Source organism: Cebus imitator, unplaced genomic scaffold (genome assembly GCF_001604975.1).
Source record: "Cebus imitator isolate Cc_AM_T3 unplaced genomic scaffold, Cebus_imitator-1.0 Scaffold34, whole genome shotgun sequence".
Taxonomy (NCBI): domain Eukaryota; kingdom Metazoa; phylum Chordata; class Mammalia; order Primates; family Cebidae; genus Cebus; species Cebus imitator.
In genome coordinates this window covers 617,124-623,123 of record NW_016107349.1, presented here as the reverse complement: position 1 = coordinate 623,123, position 6,000 = coordinate 617,124, and the positions used below count along the sequence as shown (strand labels likewise).

Sequence of the window (6,000 nt, the reverse complement as noted above, 5' to 3'; positions counted from 1 at the left end):
GCGGCGGAGGCGGCGGCGGAGGCGGTGCGGGCGAGCCCGGGGGCGCCGAGCGGGCGGCCGGGCCAAGCCGCCGGCGCGGGCTCCGGGCGTGCGACGAGGAGTTCGCTTGCCCAGAGCTGGAGGCGCTGTTCCGCGGCTACACGCTGCGGCTGGAGCAGGCGGCCACGCTGAAGGCGCTGGCCGTTCTCAGCCTGCTGGCGGGCGCGCTGGCGCTGGCGGAGCTGCTGGGCGCGCCGGGGCCCGCGCCTGGCCTGGCCAAGGGCTCGCACCCGGTGCACTGCGTCCTCTTCCTGGCGCTGCTCGTGGTCACCAACGTCCGGTCCCTGCAGGTGCCCCAGCTGCAGCAGGTCGGCCAGCTGGCGCTGCTCTTCAGCCTCACCTTCGCGCTGCTCTGCTGTCCTTTCGCGCTGGGCGGCCCCGCCCGGGGTTCCGCCGGGGCGGCCGGGGGACCAGCGGCCGCCGAACAAGGGATTTGGCAGCTCCTTTTGGTCACCTTCGTGTCCTATGCCTTGCTGCCCGTGCGCAGCCTGCTGGCCATCGGCTTTGGGCTCGTGGTGGCTGCGTCGCACTTGCTGGTCACAGCCACCTTGGTCCCCGCCAAGCGCCCACGTCTCTGGAGGACGGTAAGTGCCGCCGCGCGCCCCGCATCTGGTCGGACACACTTGCTGGGACGATGCGCGCTTTTTCCTAGGCGGCGGGTGGGGACACTGAGGCTCCTACTGGGGGTGTGTTCAAGGTCACTCCAGCGAGTTGGGGATGCAGTCGGGGCTGGCACCATCCGGCCAAGGCTCTCTTCAGAGTTACAATCCATAAAGCGCCCCTGGGCGTGAAGTGTGGAGAGGGGAGACAGGTGTGGAGAGAGAAAGATTTGGCCAAGGTCAGGTAGCTGGTGAGCTGCCAGAGGGCGGCCAGAGGGGTCCGCCGCTCTTTTGCGGCACCCATCCCCGCGGAGGGAATGAAAGTGGGCGAGGGGATGGGGCCCTCAGGGTGGGCTCAAAGGTCGGCTCTGCGCGAAGCGCGGGGCTCTTCTCCTGTGCACTTAGAGCGCGTGCGGGGCTCGCCTCCCAGCCCTGCGGACCCAGGGGTGTATATAGGTGGTGGGAAAGGACTTCGGCCCTTTCAGCCTTGCTGGGCACCCTATTGTGGATCTGCCTCCGGCCTGGAAGGAGTGGGGTTTGCCAAGGTCAAACACAGCCTAATCCTTGTCGCTGCCACTCGGCCGTTGCCCCGAACCTGCCTTCTCTGCTCCCGAACTTTGTTACTGTCTTCCCAGTCGGGCCGGCGAGATGGTTGCAAGGACTAGGACGCCGTCTGCCTCCTGCGGGCTCTTCCTGGGCCCTGGAGGAGCTTGCTCTTCCAACTGCCCGGAAGTGGAAGTGGTCCAGGGGTCTTTGCCCCACGGCGGGGCTTTGAGAGCTTCCCCTTGTGCCCATCTCCAACTGGCGGCGGGGATGGGGCTGGGGAGTGGGGGGTGGGAAGATTTGGAAGACCCTGAGGAAGGTTTTGTTTCTGCCTCTTGCTGCAGTTTAGCAGGGGGATGGTATGAATCAAATGGAGTGGAGAAGCCCATCTCAGGAAAGGAAGCAGTGATGGGAGCAAATTGGAGAGAGGCAAGGGGTCCGAGGAGAAGCTGATTAGGGAAGAATAACAGGGGGGCGGTGGTGATGATTCCCTCAGCCTGGCCCCAGGGGACCAGCAACCAAGGATCTAAGGAGGCGTCCTCAGGCGGTGATGCCAGGGGCAGCACACAGTCAGAGGAGCCATGAGATGCTCAGCCTGGCACAGGGATAGACACATCACTGGACTTGTGTCTTAGGGTTAGAGAGAGACCAGCATGTGCTCAACCCATGGGTAGGGGCAGGAGGTAAGGAGGGAGTACATGGAGAATTGTCAAAGAGGGTGTCAGAGGAAGAGAGGAAGAGAGGTAGAGGTGAAGGGCAGAGGCAAAAAGGCACAGCTAAAGGCAGAGGAAAGGGGAAAAGAGGCAGAGGACTGCATGCCAGGGAGGAGAGGGAGGCTGGGTTCTTCCACAACCTCTTCCATAGCCTCCTGTGGGCAGCACGTGGCCTTGCCTGACCATTCTCAGGGAGCATTCCTGTATCTCCTACCCCCACCCCCATCTGTCTGTGTTTAGCCTGGGCCTCATGCTGGCCCCCACAGCCAGACCCGCACCCGCAAGATGGCCTCCCCAATCTGACCAGATGCTAGGGCAGCTCGGGAATAGGGAGGGGCTGAGCTTGGTCCCTGGGCAGGCCCAGGGATCCCAACCACACTGCATTCTCTCTGTGTTTATTACACCAGGGAGTCAGCTGGTGTAATAAAAGGCTGGGTTATTGTCTTTCCCTTTTAAAATAAAGACATTTCCCATGTAGCCTTTAGTCATTTCTTTTAGAGAATTAAAGACTAAAAATGAGAGAGAGGGGAGAGTCTGTCAAGGAGTTTCCGGACACAGAGCTCTGCCCCTCCCCCTGGGGTAAGATGAGCCCTGTGACTGTTACTGTAGTGGGGAAGGAAGCCCATCCTAGGAGCAAGGATTCTTAGGGAGCAGACATCTGGGTTTCCCTGCTAGCTGTGACTCTCTGGGCGATCTAAACCCTTCCCTCACTGAGCCTCAGGGTTCTCACCTATGTAAAGGGCAGAACACCCCTGCCCCCCCACCGCACAGGGTTGTAATGAAGACAAAAACTTCATATTGGAAAAGCACATCTTGGCCTCTTTAGAATGTTTTATTCAAGTCCACGTGTCTATACAGGTGAAAGTGATATTGACAAACACATAGGGATCAACACAGGGAAACATACAGTGGGGGGAGTGGGGCATATGATCCCCCAGGGATTCTGTCTTTCAATTAGAGAATTCCAGGAGCCTGTGAAATCTGTCCTTAATGAGCTGTGCAACTTGGTGCTTGAGAGGGTGAAGAAGATGGCACACACATTTACACAGTGTTGGCGTTTCTGCTGCTCTTCACTGCTTTACCACCTGCCTCCTATTCAGACCTGTGCCACTCTGCAGTGCAGTCACTTGTTGACAGCACCTTGTCCTCTGTACTGAATTTTGGGGAGGTAGTAGCCGTGCTGGGCATGGAGTAGATGACCCAAAGAGGATGAACAATGGACTGAATGAACGAAGGAATCTTTGCAGGGGATTTCCCTCGCTGCATACATAGCAGGATGCCACTTCAGAGTCTAAGATCTCCACGGTGAACTCCTGGTGCTTAGCCCAGTGACTAGTCAGCCCAGTGAGCTCCAGAGTCAGGTTAACTCCATGGGGCAAAGCAGCTCCTTTCCTCGAATCCCACCCGTTTCTCTGAGACCCAAATGCTTTCTCATCAAGGATAGCCCCGAGGAGGCCTGGAAAAATCCTGTGCATTCTGAGGCATGGGTTCAAGTCCGTGCTCTGAGCTATGGAGCAAGTTCCTGTGTTGTCTTTTCCGAGCCTTTGCCCCTCCGAAGCAAGGCTCTTGGGGTTCCCTACAGCATTCATGTTCCATTTCTGGTGCACAGGGCTCTGGAAATGCAGCCAGGGTGCTTGGGGCATCTGGTTCCTCCTCTGTAAAGCCCAAGCTGGCCAAGGACTCTGGGAGGCAGAGGAGAGAACTCTGAAAGCTAGGGTGCATGATTATTAGCACAGATGGAATTGAATAGCTAGGGCTTAGCTCTTGCCCGGGAGGCGTGCTTGATACTGATGACCCTGAGCAGAAAGGTCTGCAGGGGAAACAGCCTTGTTCCTACCTGGGCCAGCACTAAGGAAGTACCCATAAATATGTGCTAAGTGGCCGGAAATGAGTTCCTTTCCTCTCCCAGCCCCTTGCTTTTGGGTCACTGATTGTACCTAAATGAAATACAATTCATTTTTATTTAGCTAAGCACCTGTCAGAACTGAAAGCATCCTGTTCAAGACATCCATAGCTGCTCAGTCAGTAGGGGGCAAGGCCTGCCAGGGTGGGCTGGAGATCATAGGGGTGGAGTAGGGGTGCGTGCCAAGGAACATATAGGATGAGGAAGGGGGAGAAAGGGAGACACTGGATGTCTGGGCTTGGCCCCTTGTGATGCCACCCACAGACCCAGAGCCTCAGAGGGAGCAGCTTGGAATCTTGGGAAAGGAGGGCCTGGGCAGGGCCCCAGTCCTTCCCACAAGGCTCCCCCTCCCAGCCTGTACCCTGCAGTGCAGGGGGAGAACCAGGGTGCAGCACATGTGTGCAAGAGGAAGACCCGGTCTCTGCCAGCTCTGAGCTTCCTCCCTTTGCTACTTTACACAGCCTTGAAATACCCACTTTTTGACCAGTGTGAATCAGGATATTATATTTTTACTTAAATTTTTTCTGAAGTAGTAGTGATCCATTGCAGTGTGCAAATTATATGCTTTCAATTTGGTTGCTTATCAATGTAAATGAAATACATTTCGGTTTCTACTGAGTTCTTAGCTGTAGGCAGGATAACAGAAATCACGATTATCATGGAGAAATGGGAGTCAGCTGAAATTTGCCTGTGCGGCTCTAGTTCTGCCTGAGCTCTGGTGCAGAACCATGGCTTGCTTGCTTGGAGGTGAAACAACCTAACCGCAGGGCGCAGAATCGAAGGGCACAGGGCCCTGGGTGACCTGGTTGTTGATAGCAAAGCTCATGGCCTAGGTGTACTCTGGTGACACCAATCTGCCAGCACTCAGGCTGTGCCCCCATGCCTTTGCACACCCTGTACCCACTGCCTAACCGCTATCTCCTCCCAGTTCACCCCATGCCCTGCCTCCCTTTCCCTAGCTTCTTACTCTGCTGGCCATACCTTCCCCGATGGCTCCTCCTCTGGCCAGGCCTTCCTCCCCAGCTGGAACCCTCCTCTCCCACCATCCCCCTCTCCCACTGCTGGTCCCTCCCTTGGCTGGGCCCCACCTCCTGTGGCTGGCCCCTCCTCCCCCACAAACCCCTCCTTTACTTCCCCTCCCACTGGCCCCCTTATCCTCATGGCCCTCAGCCTGGTCCTGTCACCATGGAGTGCCCATCTGCTGTGCATCCACCTGCCTTGGAAGAGCCAGTGCCTAGAGGGACAGGACTAGGGTTAGAGCTGGGCCAGGGAGGGTGACAGGTGGGGTGGTCCTCCTAGCACAGGGGTCAGGCTATGTGAAGGCAGGGAGTGTGCTTTCCTGCCCCCTGCTGCGCCCAGGACTGGCAACTGGCAGGTAGTCTCCTCGTCCTTGGCTGGACATGCTTCTGAGGTCAGTGTTGCTGCTGTCCTGGGCACAACCCCCAGCTCCTGTGCTCCCGTCTCTGGCTTTAGTCCTGCTGCAGCCTCACTGCTCCTTCCAGCCCCACATTGCCCCCAGGCCCATGTTTAGTGTTTAGGGAACAACGGCAGGGGACATCCATTACCCTGGAACCTGCTCCCCGCCCCCTGTTTTTCTCATAGGGTTGGGTGGTCCCCTGGTCCATTTCCCTTCACCTCCTGGCTCATCCTCCCTCAAGGGCAGTCAACTTTAACTTCAAAAAGCTTCCAGAATTGCCCCTGTCAGAGCAGCTGAAATGAGGGTGAGCAGGAAATGGGCCTGGTCAAAAGAGAGGGAGAATGGTCCTGGGCATCGGGCCAGGGGCTCCCACCCACTCCACCTCTGAGATGCTCCAGTGGGCCCAGGGGCTTTCCTCTGCCCCTCCACAATGTGATGTGCCCTGTAGGGGCTGCACTGTGGAAGGAGCCCTAGACACGTGCTGAGTCTGGTCACACTGATGGACAGTGGGCTGAGGGGCACGGGGGCGGCTCCTTCACCGACCTGAGAAGAGCTGGGAGCAGACACAGGGGTGGAGTCTGCAGCTGCCGGGGCCTCCCTGCCACTCTGCGCTGGTTCCCATGACCCCACAGTGTTTGGTGCTGGGGGCTGGGGTGCTGGGGGAATAATGGCTCCCTTCCTCTGGGAAGCTGTAGTCTATTGGGGAGACCCTGGTCAATAACTCGGACTGCAGTCCCACGGGACAGGACATTCAGGTGACCTTTGAAGGTGTGCACAGTGGACAGA

At 57.9% G+C, this 6,000-nt stretch overlaps 1 protein-coding gene across 1 annotated transcript in view; it reads left to right on the top strand.

Moving 5' to 3' along the window:
- Positions 1-6: 6 nt before the first annotated feature.
- The window catches only part of ADCY1 (adenylate cyclase 1), a 132,874-nt gene continuing 126,880 nt past the window's right edge, over positions 7-6,000 (top strand). The window contains exon 1 of the mRNA XM_017524568.2: positions 7-623. The gene's annotated coding sequence lies outside the window, so the exon portion shown is untranslated. The remainder of the gene's footprint in view (positions 624-6,000) is intronic.